The 20,926-nt window shown below is 35.0% G+C and overlaps 1 protein-coding gene across 1 annotated transcript in view; it reads left to right on the top strand.

The window, feature by feature from the left end:
* Window positions 1-20,926, top strand: part of PCDH7 (protocadherin 7) — a 270,988-nt gene that overhangs the window by 60,149 nt on the left and 189,913 nt on the right. The window lies entirely within an intron of this gene.

The raw sequence follows: 20,926 nt of genomic DNA, 5'->3' as shown, positions 1-20,926 counted from the left end.
ACGGCTGCTTCTCTACATGTTGTAACCAGGAAAGAAAAGGCAATTGGAATTCTAGTCCCCAGACATGGATGTCAATAACTGGCATCTGACAGCGAATTCCTAACTCACTGTATGCATTTCACGGGCTTTGCACATCAACAGACTTTTTTATTTTGAACATATCTAATACCGCAGTGTACACTTCCAAATTTTCATAGTACTTCTTTGCAATACTGTGTTTTATTTTAGGACAGAATATAAATATTGCAAAATTTGTTGTAGGGAAAATATGGTGAATAATGATACCTGAAGAAGTATTGCTATATTAAAAAATGGAAGGCCAAATTATCACTAGATCTTTTGATACTCAGTTTTACAATCCATTGAAATTCTGCTGAAGAGATTTGTACTTTACATAGCTGGAATGGCTGCCAATCATGCCTCCCTCATCTATTATCTTATTCAAATTAATACTGGTAAGCTTGAAATATCATAAGTAGCTTTACCCCTTCTGTAATCTACTTTTACTAGGAGGAATGAAATATAGTCCATATGGTAACCTGGATGATCTGTCTTGAATAATTTCTGGGATAAGATCAAATACATACCTGAGTTTTTCATTAAAAATTAAAATCTTCTTTAAACACAGTCTGAGGCCATCTGTTGATTTCATAAATCCTGTAGCCTCAGTTCTTGTACTAGATAAACTTTTCCTGTACGAACTTACTGTGGAGGTTCCAACATCAGAGGTGGCAGTTATGAGATGGCCTTGGAATGCTGTACACTGGAGTAAAAGGGTGTACTTCTGAGTCAATAAAGTCAGAGGAAAAAAGTGTCTCAGTGACTTCAGTGGATTTTGGATCAGATCTCAGTGTGGTAAACTGGCTGATGCTAAGTATGACTGTATGAAGATAAAAAGTGTGCTACTTGTTATTAAATACTTTCCTATGTAATGGTATCAACCTGTAATAGAATAATAACGCATACTTTGTATTTTTATTAAGTGATGTGTTCCTACTAATTGAAAGAGTAGGTAATTTCAGAGAGAGAAAAAAGATGAGGGTTTTTTTTTTTTAGTGCAACTTTCATTTAAATCTCTAGAGGTTTCAAACTTCTGTGTGAAACAATAGTTCTATGTTCCTGATTCTGAGCTAGTCATTAAGTAGAATACACAGTAGGGTAATCATAATTTTGAATCCACTTTATAATTACTGATCCATTTCTGTGTTACACTGTCAAGAGACTAATATAGCTGCTTAAAAGAAGCCTGGATTCAGGAATGAAAAGCAGCCCATCATTTGTTAAAGTTAACAGCAAGCATGCAAGTCGTACAATAATTTATCACGAGGGTGGGGGAGTGGAAGGGTGGGGCACTTCTAAAACAGAGGGTTCCAGTCAATCTGTGTGCAGTCTGCAGTGATACAAAGGAGGAATTTTCTGATTGTCAGAATATGCTCTGTGTTAGTAGTTTAACTGTACATTTCAATGGCAATATGAAGTGTTGTGAAAATATTGAGTCTTAATATATAAAAAACTTCCTCATATTCATTTTTTCTTTGTAGACTGTAGGTGGTTGAACATACATGAAAAAAAATTATATTTCCTTAAACTGTTTCATTAAAGTTTGTGGATTTCCTGAAGATATCACTATCTGTCACTAAGAGCTGTTGATGTGACTATTTTTTATTGTGGTGTAACTATCATCACATTCCTTAGAGCAATATGTGAGATATGGATAGTAGAATGGGGACTTCCAGGGCATTTAAGAAACACCATTATTTTTTAATTTTGTATTAAATGAGTACCAGCCTGTATTTGTGGGTTAATATATGCCTACGATTTGGAACATACTTAGTGACATTATGTAATTCACAGATGTTTAGTTATTCATAGTACTGTGCATTCATAGCTCTCTATAGTCACTGTTGTGCAAAGTCTAATGAGGGAGATTTTGTGTGCCTTTTGCTGGCCTTTTAGACTTGTCAAACTCTCATTTGGTCAATTCAAATCACAAACAGTGGGATGTGGTACCCGTTTCTGATTATTTTGCTATTTGACTGATGAAGTGGAAAAGTGTAAAAATATTGATTTATCGTAATTCGTGCATGTATATTTCCTGTTGTAAAAATACAACAGAGGACATACAAAAAAAAAGATCTTTCCACTGTATTTGGATTGTGCTGTAATTTATCCCTATCTGACAGGATAAATTATGGGCAGTATAAGTATTAGATAAGGATTTTACACATACTTTTCATAGGCGTAAATGAAATCACACTGTTTTAGATAAAAATGAACTGAAACAAAATGAGAAAGCTCCTCTGTTTCTGTTGCTGTTGTTATTTTAAATCACATTAGAAATGCTTTCTGCAGCTGGTTTACTAATTCACTCTCCTTGATTTCATCATCTGGTCAGCACCAGACCACTAGCTGATGAAAGACAAAGTCAGTGTTACTGATTGCAGTGGCATTTATCATTTTCTATTAATATAAAAACCACAGTGCTGTAGTTCTATTGAGGAAATAATAAATCATAGAAATTAAATGATGTACTGGAATCAGAATTTTAATTTGGAATTTTGTTACCAATTTTTTTGAAAACCTCTGTTTTTTACCTTGTTTTCTTATAGTCATCCATTTTCTTTGTGACTATTGCAATCTTCATCTCACATTTCTGAACCAGTTTCTTTTTTTCATCCCTGATTGCCTGGACTTTTTGGACTGTGTAACTGTGAACTTTATAATCTCTGTTTTTCCTTCTATCACCATATTTATCATTGAATTATTGCATATTATGTTGTCATTTTAATTATTGCCATGAAATGTATCCATTCACAAAAAAATTATTCACACTTAAGCATTCAGTGCTTTACGTTTAGCTTGTGAGTTTTTCACATACAGTAGTAAGTTCTTGGGATAACAGGGGGTTTTTTTGTTTTCCTGTTTCTCCATGGTGAAGTACTCTTCCCTGGGAATGCCTCTGGTGAAAATTTAATCTCCCTGTGTTCAAGCTCCCTGTTGTACAGCTTTGTACAGGTCTGTCATCTCTGACTAACTGCCTTTGTGGAAAAGAAAGGTGTAGTCCTGTGTAGCTTAACCTATCCCTGACTGTACCGTCTTGCAGGAAAAACAAGGGAGTTTGCAATGTTCTACCTTTCCATGTTGGGCTAGTGATAGTCTGGCCTTTCCAGAGTCTGGGATCAGTATTAGGAAAGTAAATACATTCAATAATGAATGTGAAAGTTTTGTAAATGCAGTACTTTTTCACTTCAAGTGTTTGTGAATCTGTGCTTTTGATTTTTTTAATATTCAATTATTCACTTTGGTGTTCCATTCTTTTATATACCACTTCAGTAAATAAACATGTAAAGCCCTTTAGAGCAAACGATAAACTTCAGTCAAAATGCCCACAGGAGAATGATGACAAACCCAAGGAACACAGAGCCTAATGTAAAATCTAAGACATGTATGGAAAAGTTGAGCTTTCTGTCACATTTAAGAGGAGTTAGTGTAAGAAGGTAACTTTTTTTTTTAATCTCCCATATACAATGACCTCCATTAATGTGAGATATGCTCCTGAAAACATCCTTCCTTCTGTGCTACCATTCTGGCTTCCTATGACTCTGTCGGTGATTGACAAGGTGCAGTCTTCAAACTAGATGAGGGTGTAATATTCCAACTTGCTTTTCAGAGCTGTGTTATCTTTGTAACATTTTGTAATTAGATTAGCAGTGCTCCATGCTCAGAAGTCTTAGGAAGTTCCTACTTTCTTCCTGAACAGAGGGGGCAGAAAACATAAAGCACTCACAGTTTGTTTTGCTTCAACTTGCAAAATGCAAAAAATGCCAAGCCAATGGTGTTTCATAGCTTAAATGAAATCCCCCAAAAGATGAAAAAGGCCTCATTTGGAGAACAAGTGGATATCTGTCAGAACAGAATTCCTTCTGCAAGCAGGCAATGCCTTTCATTCGAATAATGTGCTCTGCTTCTGTTGCTGTTTTACTCTGTGACGAGTAATGGATAAAGGTTTTTAGCAGAGTTATATCTAAATTTGAGGAGTGGCGGAAAATACGTGATTAATTGCTAACATAAACCCAGGAACTATTTCAAAATATACATGTGTTCTTTGAGGGCTGCGCTACTTACTAGCCTTTTAATCCATTCTATCTCATGTCCGGCCAGGAAACTGAATGGATATTGCTAATCTCACTCAGATTGATACCATCTTCACCCCATACAAGGACAGGAAGAAAATTTCCAGTCATGGAGGTCACATATCATACACAGGAGCAACATAAGAGTTAGATTCTGTCTCTGGTTCTTTGTCGGCATGACAGCAGTTTCCAGATTTACGTCTGATGAATATAAATAGGCAAGAACAGGTATTCTACACAATGTCTAAAAAAATGCTCAGGGCAAACTAGCTCCCGTTTGCTAATATGTGAAAGAAAATGTAAAAAGCAACACTTAGTTTCTCCCTGCGCTTGTCTCCCTAGAGATTTTTCTTCATTCACTAAGCTCTCTTATTGGAGTCAGTTTCGTATTTTTCTGTTTCTGAGTTTTGCTTTTGTATACGTAGAAAACACTCCAGTGGAGGAATATGAAGAAGGTGGATGAGACAGGTAATATATTGAAACAGGGCTGCTCCCTGTAACAGCAAAGGAAGATAAGTAAAGAAAAATACAAATAATGAACAAAACCCAACATGATTTTCTAAAAGAGAACATTTTTGTGTCTGTGTAAATAGGCTCCAATTCTCAAACTCGAATCCAGCAAAAAATAATAATACCTCTTAAGGGGATGCTGCTGAAAGAAACTTAACTGATTTGAAATAAAAGATGAAATCCGTCACATAAATATTCCACTTACATCCATACCTGAGAGGGGAAATTTGAAATACCCTCTCCTCTGGCAAAAAAATGATCAAAATGAAATAAAGACTTAAGAACTAAACACAAAAGATCAAGTTTAGAAAGTGAGTTTCACATTTCACCCTAGAAACTTGGCTCAGTTTCTTTTTTACATGGCATCATTTTTAATATGTGTTAAATTAAAAAAATGAGATAATAGATGTCCTGAAGTGAGCATAAAACTGGAATTCATTGACTGCTGTTACTGTTGATACTGTACATTGCAGGAGAACAGTTTGGTTGTACTCTTTCAGTGCTATTGAGAAATAACAAAACTTGAGTAGAATGGTTACGAGATTGCTACATTTTGGTATAATTTATTTATTCTGACATAGAAACAGGAGTTCTAATGAAATTGTTTGTTTGGGCAGATGCTTGGGGAGACAAAATCTTCTGTATAATTTTACAACCTGCCTAGCGATCTCTTTCCAAGTACTTACTGTCCTCACTTGGTTGAGGATAGAAATGCTGTTCTCAGTACTGCCAAGGCAGGCAATCTTTAGTCTGTTCATATTTTTAATCCTGAACTACCCCTGGTCCCTGATCCATGTACGGACTTCATCCTCTAAACATGAAAAGTATTCCTCTTCTCTGAGGAGTTCCCCCATCAGCAAAATGACTGGCTTTTTTTGTATAAATGACCTCAGAATGATATTGTTTGATTGATTAATTGATTTTATTTCTGTGAAAGAGCAGGCCCACTTTTATGTGTTTGGAGACCAACTATGTATCGTAGGTTGTATCCCAAAGTTGCTGGTTTAGACTTTTTTTTTTTTTTGGTGAAGGTTGACTGCTGAAACTCTTCATGAAAGAACTGCAAAACTTAACCAAATACTTAAAACATCATAATTGTTATGGGATAGGCATTTGGTTAAAGTAAGAGAGACATACAGTGGTCAATGTATATGCATAAAATACTATTATTAATATTATAGTTTCTGTGTTTATGAGGCAAGTAAACATAGGAGGGGAACATTACTTAAAGTTTTGCTTAGGTCTTATTTGCTTTCATGTCTTTTGAGGGGTGAACTCCAGCTTGGCACACCTGAAAAAAATTCCTCCCCTATTACACACAAAGTGATGTATGAAGCATAAAGAGAAGAAGCCTTTTCAGTATGAACCCAGATATGAGTATCAGAAAACAGCAGAAAGGAACTAAGGAGGGCTTGGTTTACATAAGCTAGAAGTAAGAAAAGGAAAACACATAGATACAAATTCTGCAATGTTTCAAACTTAATGTTTGTTTGTCTGTAATTTCCATCGACAAGAGAGAAATGAAGCAGCTGTTCTAATTGTTAAGAATAATTTACCCTTTCAGTTTCAAAAGCACTGATATTTGTAGTGTTTGTTAGGAGATGTATTTTAAAAGAAACAATAAGCAGAATACTTTCACAGTTCTTACAATGAAACGTTCCCTGTTCATAGCTTATATGACAGCTCTGGCAACATTATAAATCTTTCCAACCTTCTTATTTGAATTTAGCTATACTTGTGAGGATATATGTTGAGGGCATCTTAAGCATAATGAAAACAAAGATGCTAAGCTATAAAACAAATATGACAACTAGCATTTTTAACCTCTGCAGATTTGCAAAGGATTTTTACTGTACATCAAAGGGTAATTCCTCTGTGCTTCTCTGCTGTTCGAGAAAGGATTGTTCTATTTTCTTTCTCAGCTCTTATAGTCTAGAAGGCTGCATGATTGAATAGTTGAATATTTAAGAAATGCAGAATCTTGTCCGTGTTAGTATATATAGACTCTCAAACTGTTTGACAGTCAGATGTATGTGCTATTGTCATGATATAGAAGAACCTCATTCTCATCGTTTTCCTTCTGGAGCAGCAGGGAAAGCTTTGGAAGTAGCACAGAAACCTTTGGCAGCCAGCAGTAGGCACTTTCTCAGGCATTCTCTCTTTGCATTTAACTGTAGATGTACTGGTTAGCCTATAAGGACACTTAAGTCATCCCTATGCTTACCCTTACCAGCTTAAGGCTGGACTTTAAGAAACCAGCAGGGTTTGGGGAAGTAGGAGGCAAAGAAGTCTTAACATACATACAGCAGGAACAAAGTGAAATGGAATTTAAAGGGAAGAAAGAAACTACCCTCCACTACCCACCAGGTGACAAAGACCAAGAATTAAAAAAAACCACTGATAAATAAATAAATAATGTTTTATAACATACGTGTGTGACCAAAAATGAACAGGCATTTTCTGATACCTTATGTCTTCTTTAAATGACTTTGCAAAAGAAAAAGTCTCGTGAACATCTTATTTTGATGAGGATATGGGGTATGTGCAGTCCTGCTGTCACATAACAGTATTATCCCCTTTCAGTTTTTAGTTTATTGCTTGCTATTCAGGATTTGTTTACTTTGAATTTTAAAATGAAATTTAAAAATTAGAGAAAGAAATTAGGTATTAGTTTTGGTCAGAATGATAAATGTGAAGTTTGAAACAGCCTCCCATACACTGATACAAGCATAAGCAAAAGAGCAGAAAAATGTTTCAAAGGGTTTGTAACTCATGGAGCAAAGGATGTAGTGTATCTGTTGATGCATCTCCTTAGCCCACAGAAACTCTTCTGTATGTATACCTCATAATTAGTGCCCCATGTGCCTGTGGGGAGGGTACACAGCCAGAGAGCAGCCTTATTGCACAGCGTGCTACCCTAGCAACCTGACAGATTTCCAGCAGAAATGTGTGTGGGAGTTAATGCTGATCTTTGCAGAGTTAACCCATTTTTGGAGAGAGAAGTACGCACAGCTGTTATGGACTAGTCAGTATAACATGGCATCTGAAATCCATAGGAAAAAAACTTGGTCAGTGTATGTTCTTATTTGGTATATGTACCTGGATTTTTATTCCCTCATCCACCATATCCCTGTGTGTAATGTGACTTGAGCCACATGAGATGTTGCTCACTAGTTGTGCTTTTGACCTGTCCTGGGTTTGCCATTTATTGATCTCCTAAGTGTGATATGAGCTTTCAGTATGTATTTTTCACAGTTATACCAGATTAGCCTTTTTAAAAGTGAATTTCCTATTTGTCGTTCTAGTGCTTCAGAAGAACTCTGAGGAACTGTTTAAGGGATAGTTGCCTTTAAAACATTGTGTTATAAACCTTGGCTACCTACGGTCAGATTTGCACAGCTGTCCAAGCTGCAGTGGTGTGGTGACCAGCAGTCAGAAACAGCTATCTAAAACTGAGCTCTGTCAGTCCTAGCCGGAGCCTTAGAACTCATTTGAGTATGAGAAAAGGTAAATGAACACAAAGGGAGTGAGAAAGGCATGAGGAAAGGAGAGGAATTCTCATGTCTCACTGAGAACTGACTCCAACAGCAATAGCTGGTTGGGACCAGAATGTTCATACCTCCCATCTTCTTCTGGTCAAAGCTAGAAAAGCATCAGTGCTACAGAGTGAACAGCGTGTATGTGTCTTCTGGCTGTGTTAATCCCATTCAGTATTTTAAAGGCATGGAGTAAAATATCCTTCATGGGTGTGCAGAGGGTGGGAAATTGCTTAGTGGTCAGGTGTGAAAGAGTAGGACTGTGGAGGACAGAATTTTCTGAATCTTTGACAGGCTGTAGGAACTATTTGCAGCTTGTATGATTTCATTTTGAGCCACCAAAGGAAGAATATATGTGTATAGTTTCTGCTGTTTTCCATCCCCAAAGGAAAGCATCACTGCACTACAGTCACCCAGTCATCTGATATCCTCATTAATGAGCAGAAAAAAAGATGTATGATAGGAAGCCTATGTTTGCATATACTCTCAATGACATAAATCTGTAAAAATTCTGATTTTAGCTATCAGTTTTATTGGTAGAGTAATGAAAAGACTTTCACCAAGATACTTGAGTCCAAAGCTTTGGGTGTCATATACAGCAGGGACTTAGACTCTAGCTTTATCGAACTTCACTGGATTTATCAGAAACAAAAGTTGATAGCATCCACTGAATGTTTAATCAATCTTTGTATTAGCATGTAAAACCTTAAAATTCTTTCAGTGCATTCCAGTTGGGATCCCTGAATTCTTTCCTTGGATTTATTAATCTAATGTAAGGGAAAATTGTTGAAGAAAGCTGTTTGGCCTATATCCTGTCTCGTTTCCACTGGAGAAAAAATGAAATTGGTTTATGCATAAATTAGGTTTGCTTGGAGTTCCTAACCCTTTGTCTCTGGTAATCAACTTTCTATTACTAGTTAAAGTAGTAGGGCAGAACAGTAATACCTGAATAGGTTGAAGAGAAATGGACTATTTTGTCAGAAGTTTTCTGTATTTCTTCCTAGTGTTCCTGAGTTTCCCAACACTTCTCCCCAAACACGAATTATCAAAGTCTGCATATAACTGATAGGTAAAGGACTGCCCATTTGACCAAAACCAAAATGAAATAGAGGATGAGGAGTCCTTGTGATGTAATAGTCTGTATATTGTCTCTCCTTCACTGGGAAACAGGTAGCTCTATACCACTTTAAGCAGAGACTGCTTTAAGCAGCACAGTATGATTTCAGTTGTTTTATTGTATATTAACCATCATTTTATTTTACAGAGTTGAAGTTGTGATATTGGTTTGAACTATTACAATTAACTTTATAGATAAATGTCTTTCTCTGTTACCTGGTTCCCTATCAGTCTTCAACCTACTTTGAAATTTTATATTGCTACCCTTCAATACTACCGTGTATTGGATCATCTTCCACATAAAATCAATAGCTTTACTAAAATCCCTGCTAGAACTGAGGGACTATTCACCTGGAATAGCAAAAAGGAAGGCTTTGCAAGGATTTCTAAAGACGCCTGTCTGGATTTATTTGATCCATCATGGAATATTATTGGTAGAATTCATAAAAAACCCTATCACTTGGACTGCACAAGAAGTCAGTTTTTTTGTTGTTTTTTTTTTTTTTTTACTGATGGAAAATGATGGAACTAAAATATTCTATTTTTATTTTGCACCTTAAATACTTAAAATTAACATTCAAAGTGACATTTTTGTTCTGTAAGTTTGAAACTTTCATGAATACAGTCTAAATAAAATTTGTACTAGTGAAGGAAGGCCTTTCATGTGGTATTCATCAGTTGCTATTCTTGTTCAAAACATCTAACTAATAAGAACATAGTCATTGCTATTTAGACTAATTTTGGCCCCTTGAAAACAACACATTAAAATAAGGAACTGTTAATCTCACACTGGGGTAAATTCGTCAGGCAAGTAAACATGGAAGATACAATTAATTTTTTTCCTCTTCATCATGACATATATAACTGTAGAAGTTAATTGTCTTGTTTTCAAAATTCAGGCATGTATGTTTCTGAACTGGACACCTGTGTATCTATTCATAGTAGGCTTAAAGCCTTATGCTCCCACAGTAATTAACATGTTGGGTTTTTTCACTTCTTTTTATCATGAAGTCTCCCACAGATGAATACTTGATGGAATTTTGTCACAGATGAGTGATTTAGGCACCCTGGGGGGGTGGGGCCTGGAGAGTTGAGTACATCTGCCACAAGTTAAATATCTGCACCCTTCCATAGGAACTTGCTTTAGATTTTTGAGTTGTCTCAGTCTCCTTCAAATAAACACAACAAAGATTTTTTTTTTTTCTGTTTGTCAGAGAGTCTAACGGCCCCACATCCTTTCTGATTCAACATTTGTGCTTGTACGATAGCAGAATATCAGTGTTCACATTGGCCCTGAATTTAATTAGTCTTCATATATGATGCATCTACTTTTCCACTGACTCCCATTCAAATTCCAGACATTTTAAAAGCTCTTCAAACATTAATCTATCTTCACTTGCTTTGCTTCTCATCCAGTTCCTCTAACACCTGCCCCATCCTTCCTACAGAGTCGTGCCTGCTGGTGTGAAAATATGTTCTTCTGCATAGTCCTGTGAAACAGCTTACTTGCATTTGTCCTTCTGATCAAGCCTTAATTGCCTTTCCAAACTTAATTATAAAAAGCCTACTTTTTCTATTTTTTTTTCGTTGGCCTTTATTTACACAAGCTTGCTTTCTGTACTGCTGTTATGAGAGTACATTATGTCGTACATACTTCCGTCTGCTTTGTTGTTCTTATACGTATATTTTTAATGGTGTAGGGAATATATGTGGTACAAATTGGATTGCCATTGGTTGGACTCCATCTCTGTATTCTCAGATGGCTGGTCTTATTAAAGTGCGTATCAAATCCTTACAATACTATCTATGGTTCTGTTCTGCATGGGTATAGAGGGAGTTTGCATGATAGAGCAGTATCATATTTTTGCAGGAGTGCCTCTGTCGTGGCAGTACTTCTACGTATACTTTGTTCATTTCTTTTCAAACTTGCCTTTCAGAAGTCAGTATTGAAGCCAGAGAAGAGATAAAGGCATAGAGTTTGAGAGCACTTTAGGGCCCTAAATAAATCACTGGAGCACTTCAGACAAGGCTGCTGATGCAGCCTAACAAGAATATGGGATTACCAAATTACAGCGTATGGGCTCACAGCACTTTTATGAAAGTGAGTCAGTGGGGAAGGGTTTGAGAGGACTATTTCAAATAGAGTGACTGAGCTGAAACCCAAACTAAGTGTGTATTCTCTAGGTATGGGGAAGATCTTCACTGGGTCTTTTACTTATATTTGACTTTTCTAAAGGGCCAAAAGCAAAACTGAGATATCATATATGGATTTAGAATAAAATCTTAACTTTACCTAAAGCAAGATTGAGTGGAAAGAAGAACAGGAGTAAGAGCATTTAAGATGGATCCAATTTGAATTGTATTCAGCTAGTAGAGTTTTAGCTGTGCATCTATGGCCATCAAGAAAGAATCACAAATATCTTCTTGGTATTTTCTTGACAGACATTTGCAGCAAACTTGTCAGGCTCTCTGCAGGACTTCTTTTCTGTAAAATCAGTGTTACTTCATTTATTGCAGAGACTTTCTTCTCCTTCTCCTTGCCCATACTTACTTCAGTTCAAATGATGTACTACATGTCTCATTTTACATAGAATGGAGATCAGGGTATCCCTGGCATAAGACATTTCAAGTTTTTCATACAATCTGCACCATGAAACAACATACTGTGAACTGCAGCGATAGCCCTGTTGTGTGTTTCAACTGGTGACATTATTCCTTGTTGTTAGGAAGGTTGACAGTTCTTGTCTGAAATCCAAATTTGTTCTGCTGCTGAATAATGACACAGTGCAGAACACTGGATGCGTAGCTCCCTTAGAACTGAGGGAATCCTTTCTGTGACAGGTTACATAAATGCAGTTGCCTTATTCTGCTTTTTTCAGGTGCTACAGAAACCATACTGTTATTCTGAAAGCTGAAAAAATTTGTAACTAATTATGACATTCTGTGTTTTTTTTTTTCCCCCAAGTTAATTCCAAGGTCTGTTACTGTCTGAGCATTTGTTGGGCTTGTAGATGTTACTGTCAGATGCAGTTTGTGTCCTCTACACTATCAATATCAAAGTCATCATTTTTCAGTGTGTTGCGGGATTTTCAGAATATAAAGAGACTGGGTGAAGTGGTATTTGTTTCATATGACAAACTGGTCTTATGATGCTCTTAATTATCATATAATGTTTTAATAAAGTATTTAATAATATTTTATTTAGTATTATTCACTGCAGCATTAGTACACTCTTTTATAATAATAAGGGGGTTTTGTGAAGTTCTATATAATGCTTTAAAGTACTGTAAGGCTTTTATATATAATGAAGGCTTTCAAGTATGATGTGGCTGAGGATGTGTATGCATCTCATTGCTCATTAATACTTCTGCTGGTATCAAGATGAAGCGCAGAATCTTTCCTTAAGAGTCATAAAAGAGAGAGCATACAGGTAGCTGTCTTTAGATAATGTTATCTTCACTGATTTTAAGTAGCCATTTGAGTTCATATATAGAGTAACAGGCCTGTAAGATGAGTTGTGTCCAGGAAAACAGAATTGCAATTTATGTTTCTTCTACTGTGTCATTATTTCCACTACACTCTACTTATGGATCTGAGAAAACCACTGTGAGTGATAGCAAGAAAAAATCCTTTTTTTTTTTTTTTTTTCTTATCCTTTTGAATGCTGAAAGAACATAGGCTACCTGATTGGGAATTAGGATAATCCAAGAAAAAAGCTTGGATTACATTTAAAAAAATTACATTTTAAAAAAGGAAAATAAGACTTTTTTTTTTTTTTTCCCTTCTCAGTCAGAGCAATAAAATATAGATATGCGAGCAGACAGTTCCTGTTGGGTCTGCTTGGTCCGTTCGAAAGCCATTTGCACATTTTCCATTGACTTGACTTCAATGGTATGAGACCCGCTTGCCTCCTTCTTAAGGAGAATGGTAGTAAAGTTGATTTTCTGCTTTCTTAGACCCTTATCTTTCTGGATATTCCATCATATGTTTAAATCTGTGTGTAATTCCATTGGCTTCCATATTGTTGTTCACTTGGTGAGGGTTTGATACATAAAATAATTCTGGGTCCCTGTTACTTGGTTTTATAAACTCTTCATGGATTTGCAAGGAGATTTCTCAAATGTAGTAAACATTCCCAAACTTCATTCTCTAAGTACTGTAATTTAATCATACTTTCGATTAGAAAATTAAGAAGATGTTAATGAATGTTAAATAATAAATAAATAATTCAAAGTTCATAAAAGCAAGCAAGATAGTGAAAACTAATTGCAATGTTGTGAAAACAAACCTGCTTTATAGATAAGTGTTGCATGTGTTGTAAATAATTTTGCATTTTAAACAGTAGAGAAACAGTATTTTTTAATATATTTTTATTTCTTTTTTTTTCTGGGGATAACATTAATTTTTGAGCTGATTTAAAATACTGCTTAGTCTGAAAAGCAATTGTTTTTTTTCATCAAATGACACATTGAAAATCTTGCCACATCTGTCTGAAATGAAGAATAAAACCTGCAGACTGACCTGGTACAGTAACTATGTACATTTCAATACTAGTTTGAGATGTTTAGTCTTATAGTAATAGATATGCATATTTTATAAAAAGGCATAAACTATGATGCTTAATAAGACACTAAAGCACGTCTTGTTTTCAAGGATATCATGAGTCACTGAAATGTTGCACAGGATTCAGCAAAAATAAAACCAATTCTTTATTTTACATATACTGAGATCATGCTTTTTTTGAGTCTACATTAATCTTTTCGCAGTTTTCCCTTCCTCTGTAATGTGAAGAAAAAAATCTTCTTACAGTACCAGTTCCTGCTTCCTGCTCATTAAATGTCTTTTAATTCATTTTATCCTTCACTGCAATTTTTATGTTTGAAATGCAGTTGAAGTTTCATCTACTCTGTCCTTTCTCTGATAATAATAATGATACTTCTTTTCTTCTACACCATCCTTTACTCGGCTAAGATTTTCTTTTCCATTATTGGGCTTTTATTTGAAATCAGGCACTTTGCAGTTGGTTTTGTTTATCACACTACAAATGGCTTTTTTTTATTGTGAAAGTGAGGCATATTTTTGATATTTAAAAGTTCTTTTAAAAAGACGTGTCTACTAATAAGATAGATCTCATTTTTTCTTAGTTGAATGTATACTGGTTATGAAGAGCCTCTGAAAAATCTGCAAAAATTTGAGTAAACTTACAAATCTTTTATTGATTCCTGTTTTCTTACTAATTTTGTTCTTGGTTTTTCTCCACGGATGATTTAAAAAAACTCAAAATAAACTATTTTTAAAGTATGCAAAATGAAACAAAGTTTTTTTTACATATAGTCTGAATGAATGAAAATAATTCCAGAATATATTTCTAGAACTGCATACCAAAATAATGACTAGAAGAATCACTAAGAATAAATAAAAATTACAAACATACTCAACAGACTCTTTTATTTACTTTACATCTTCTTCTGCATTATTTTTTAATTTTCTCTTTATCTTGTATTCTACAATTTTGATTTTTCTTTGCATGTAATATTTATTTGCCATTCAAGAAAAAGTTTCAAGAAGCTCTTTTGACATATTTTCATAGATTTTCAGCAAAATTGATTCACATATAAAGACAGGGGGTGATTTGGAGGTGGGGGAGTTATTTTAAATAAATAGCTACATAGGTATTATTTTCATCTTTTTAAGTGGGTGAGATGACATTCACTAGTTAATATGCAGTTTTCTATCTGACAGGATTCTTCTAAGAAAACAGACAAGCAAACATGAATAATGATACACCACTCAAATGTTCAAATAGAATTATGACAGAGTTTAATATAATTTTTAAACAATACAAGTTCTTAGCTTTTTTCAGTGTTAATAAATCACATATACATTTTAGTACTCTGTCTGCATGGTAGCAGACACGGCCAAAATAGCTGAAACAATACAGATTTTTTGTTTACAGCTGAATGAAGAGCACCTGTATGCAGCTGAGAGAGTTTAATATAAAGGATGTTATTCTAAGGGCACACTAGTTTATTTTCTACAGACACCTAGAGTATATAAATTATAACAGGACACTTTGTCAGTTTGTATATTCATATATACGTTTAGAACACATTTTAAAGACCTGTGTTTACATCGTGGTTACTTCCCTATTCAGGCTAATTCTTGCATTCAGTGTAAAACTCGATGAGCTCTCTTTGACTATTTTTCTTGATTCAGAAGTATTCAGTTATAGACCAGGGCCTATTATTCCAGGCACATTAAAAACAAGTGTCTTGTGGGTAATGAAGGCATTTGATATTAAGAAATGAGGATCATAGGCTAATGATTCCGCTAATAAGGTTGTCATTGAAACTTGACATGGATTAGAAAAGCAAAAGATCCAAAATACTGCAACATTAAAGAAACATTTCGAGGCAAATTGTGCTAGTTTATTAACTTGTTTGTTTGTTTGTTTCCTCTTCCCATCTCTCTTGTGGTAATCTTACAACAAACACTCTGTATGTTCTATAAATGTCTTTCCTGAAGAAGTTATTCAACTAAAGCAGATATCATTCTTATGCTATACGTGTAGACTTGCATTCAGTTTAAATAATCTAGATTGCTTTTGAGTTTCTTACAAAAAGTTACTAAAAGGTATGGTTTGGTTTACCATATATAATTCAAAGTTGTTTATGAACAAGTATGAATAAATTTTAGCTTCACTGGAAGTCCAGAACTGAATTAAATTAATTCAATAGCTTAAGAAGTCTATTGAAAATTGTTCATTCCCCTTCAATGCCAGCAAAAGGATAGCTTCTGGTAGGGAGAAGAGTACAGTTTTTTATATCAATAGTAAATATATCAGCCTCTGTTTTACAATATCATAATCCATCTAATATATGTTTGAAAATGAAGTATATAGAAGTATACATATTTTTGCTGGAAGTCTTGTAATGAACCTTCAAACACTTCAGCAGCCACTGAAAATCAGTTTTATTTGGAAAGTTACCCCTCAGCAGTGCAAATACCTGTTCTTATTTCATTGCAGGCTGAATATCTGACTGAGGTGTCGTCTTGTAAAAATAATCAGGAATACAAAGAAATAATTGATAACACTTTCACTCATTTTTGTCTTTCATGTTTTAATATTTATTTCTCTGTATTTATGATTTTTTTCCTGCACAATACCAATAAATTTCACCTTCACAAATAACTTTTCTAAAAGATAAATGTTTTCATTTCCTGTGCTTTTGGAGTACCCTATCCTTCAGAATTCCACGTAAGAAAGTAAAGTGTGAGATCAGGGAGGGCCTCATATCATATTGTAGAATTAAACATTTTTATAATTGGCATTCTAAAATGGAATTGGTAGATGTAAACTATACACCAGTTCATACACTGGTCTCCAAAAAATATTGGCTTTTGCTGTAAACAAAACAAGACTACATATTCAAATACTGTATAGCCAAATCCTATAACTTAGATCGGCAAAGCAAACTTTGGCCTTACAATTTTGTCTATAAAGAACCCTACATGTGTAAGCATATTTTCTAACAGCAATATATACCCACTAGATTACCATTTTGCTGTAATCATTACTGATTTCCATGGAGCGATACATCAAGTTCATTTGTCAGGATATTGATTCAGTGGTATATTGTCTTGGCCTGGTGGTGATGTGGGGACAGTGTGTATGAGGAATTAAGTGCTTATGTTTGGTGTTCATATGAGAGTTTCACATCGTTAAGATCTAGTTCAAATAGACAAAGTAAAAATAGAATTCCATGACTTTTTTAACAAGGACAAATTAAATGATTCATCTGCAAATTGCATGTCCCCAAAGTAAGTGTAGGAAGAAGTTATGTTCAATTAATAAATAGGTTCAGTGTTTCAATGTGTGTTACAAAGTCTTTTTTTTAAAGTCAAATCGTTAAAATTAAATAAAAAAAAATCCCCTGATAAGTTACATGATGACCAAATTCAGAATTGCATTTTGTGAAATGCATCTTCTTTTTTTTTTTTTTGTAAATGCTTTACTTGAACCCAGATGATTTTAATTTCAGCTTCACTCCTCACTGTTCTTCAGTCCATCAGTTTTCCTGGCTGTCTTTCATGACTGCATGATTCTTCATGTGCACATCCCCTGTGAGATACCAGCGCCTACATTGCATTGTGCAGCTGGAAGGACACCAGATAAATCATCTTAGAGCTGTAGAGCAATGGGCAGGAGTTCTCCACATTGGCGCAGTGTTCCACTATCCAGTTTGAAAGAAGATTACATGCTAATCAGAAATCCTGTGATGTTAGTTACGTCCTCATTCATTCATCACCATTTAAGTAAAAATGAAGTATTCATAGGCAATACAGTGACAAGGACACAGAAAGACATATTTGCAAGAAATGGGAAGCCTTGTATTTTTATTAATTCCCAAGGTCACTTGGCTGAAGATTGAGTTCTTGTGCCTTCTTATGTCTTAAATGTCACATCTTCATTTTGCTTTCATAGACCCACACTTGGTTTTGTACCTCAACTCCACCTTTGATGGTTATTCAGTTATCCCTATCATTCCCTCTTTTCCATACCTCTCTACAAAACATGATGATAACGTGACTAGTTTTGAATGAATACACAGCCACATGATTTTGATTTTGGAGGTTATTATGACTCTACTAATGAAGGTAATTGGGGTTTTAAAATCATTTTGAATAAGCTAACTTTGAATGAACCATCATGAAAAAAGTGAGGACAGAACATCAGGAATATAATCAAAATGTGTTTATCTAAACTATTTAGTTTTTTTTCTGCTCGTAGTTCCAAGAACTGGAAAGATAAATATTCTGATACATTAGAGAGTTTATTGTTATTTTTATTATATAATAATGAGACAGTGATGGCAACTATTTTCAAGCAATTCAATTAAGACCTATCTACATTCAAAGCTACTTGGTAATGGTGAGAGACAATATTTCCCTCATGACATTTGTTCTTGTGGCCCTTGCTCTGAAGTGCTTTTGTTCTTTCTTGTATGTACTGAGGTCAGCAGCTGTTTGCAACTCTTCAGCAGCTGTGATTGAAACATTATTTTACAGGAAAGCAGGAGAAAGTCTCCTCCCATTAAATGAAAAGTGAAGTTTGGACATTTTAACTGTCTTGCGGGACTATTTCCAGTTCTCTCTTATCTGTCTCATTGTAGTAACCATTAAATGTTATAATAACACAATACAATATCACAACCATAAAGTCTTAACAACAGGCTTTATTGTGCTCAGCCTTCTCTATGGCTGCTAAGTTGGAAAATGAAGGTAAGGCCATGGAGGCCTTATCCAGGCTTCAAAATTTCATGGAGGCTGGATCTTAACTGCTTTTTATACAGATTTTGTATCAGTTTTTTTTTTATACAGGAGAATGACATTTTTCCCAACAGAATTGCGTAGCATTAATGTGCATGCAGTTATATCAGCTTACAATAGCTTCAGTAACTCACATCAAAAGATATTGTCACTTTCCTTACAGCTGTATTGGTCTGGTTTCTAATACTAGTGTATATACAACTACACTTTAGCTAAGCATGGCTTTAAGTATAGAGATATTATTAAAGAGATCAAGGTTTGTGTATAAACAAAACGAGAGTCTTTCAGGAAAGAGAATCTTCATCTATAACAGTGTCACAACATTTCTCTGCCAGAAGAGCTCAGTCCATGAAGGTGCATCTCAGAAATACCCAAGCAAATTCTGCATCCTCAGAAACAGAGCAGTTCTGCTCCCTCCAACACACCAGACACCTTTCTGGGTTCTGATAATGCTCTGTACTTTGTCACTTGTCTCTAGCCAGATTTAAAGACTGAACCAAAATGGAGCCTTGAACACAGTTTCTCAGAGACTAGCTTGAAATGATTATAAATTACTTCAGTCCGATTAAATTAATATAGAGATTAATAATATGATAGCTCTCATTTTACTTAAAAACACTTATTTTTTATTTTTTTCTTCTTTTTTTTTTCAAAATCTATTAAGAAAATAAGGAAGATAGAATTTCTGTTGTGAAGCTGCATGCATTAATGTATTTAGGACAATTTATTTTAAAATTTTCTTGTTGCTCCTAAGCAACCTAGACAGCTTTACAGCCTTTCTCTTAAATAATCCTCTGACCTGGACAGTATAGCAGCACAAGTGTATTAGTAGAACAGCGTATGGAGATCTTTTCACATTTGCCTGTCTTTAGATAGAGCATATATGCGTACAGGAAATCACTCAAGTGCCAGTTAAATCTCACTGAAGGACTTTGACTTTTTACAGAGTGGTGAAGCTCGTTCCCTGTACACGACTGCTGGTATTGCAAAAGTGGCAGTAAATTGTCAGAGCCATTTTTGTAGTCTGACAATTTTCCAGAGGAGACAAGATCTCCTCCATAGTCTTGCTATGTAATCTGTAATCTACATGCAGAGAAAGACAAAAAGAAGCAGATGGCAACTTCTCCTACTTCCTGCAGCCACGAGCTGGAGTACCACAGGCATGCTGTCTCAATGCTACACATCTTGGCAGATGGCAGCAACAATGTTTAGCCTGTATATATGACAGTTATAATGGAAATATATCCAGTTAGGAGAATATTTGATGGGATAATGATGGAGAGTGCAGTATCTTTCTGACATTCTCTGACATCTTTATTTTTTCTTTAGCTGACACAAGCTAGAAAAACCAAAACCAAACAACAAAAAAACCTAAACCAAACTAAAATAAAAAAACCCAAACTATTTAAACTATTTAATGCACCTTCTTTTTCTCTGAGTACTGTTGGGTCAGAACCTCACTCAACAAAACATCAGTAGATCGGTCCCTGTAGACTTGTGAGAATTAATGAAACAACAATATTGATTAAGAAGTGCTTAATGAAGCTTTATTGCAATGAAAATTCTTCAATAGGAAACATCAAAGGAAGAAAAGATACATGTACAGTGTCTGTTAATTACCGTGGTATTAGAGTTGTGTCTGGTGTGAAAAGCACCTGCTGTTGTAACATATTTAAAGGTAAAGAGTGAGTCAGAATATGGCATACCATGGAGATTTTATGGGAAATAATGAGAAATATGGTTAGCATACTGAAATAAGAGCATAGAACTCAACATAGTACTACTTATGTGCACTCCCTTGATATCCATACAAATGAAAGAACACACAAAAGAGTGCATTCTCAGCATCAGTGTTTTTTGACATCAGTCTCTGTTCACAGGAGTAACCCTATTGACTTAATGGATCTATTCATGTCAAAGAAGATTTCTTGCGTGACCATGGTTTTCAGGGTTGCTCACAGGTTCTAAAAGAGACCTTTATAGCAGTGCAAATCAGTAAGCAAGGGAATTATGTGTTTGCCTTTGATTTCAATGATTTGGTAATCTGAGCCAGGTTGAAACTAACTACTTGAGGCTTACTTAGGACAAAAATGTGTAAGTAGTAAAGAATGCCCGTGGACATGAGTGACGAAGCTTTTTGAAAGTGTGCTTGCCCTCCTTGTTATAAATGAGATTCAGGTCTAATTATTGTTTCCTAGTACAACTAATCTTCATGACAAATGACACACATTAATTTACAGAGAATAATTTGTAGTTGACTTCTTTACTGTAGAGGTTCTCTGTTTCTAGCAGGTTGAAGAG

The sequence above is a fragment of the Caloenas nicobarica genome, chromosome 4 (assembly GCF_036013445.1).
Source record: "Caloenas nicobarica isolate bCalNic1 chromosome 4, bCalNic1.hap1, whole genome shotgun sequence".
NCBI classification, from domain to species: Eukaryota; Metazoa; Chordata; class Aves; order Columbiformes; family Columbidae; genus Caloenas; species Caloenas nicobarica.
The sequence above is the reverse complement of the archived record's forward strand: the minus strand, read 5'-3'. Positions and strand labels throughout refer to the sequence as shown.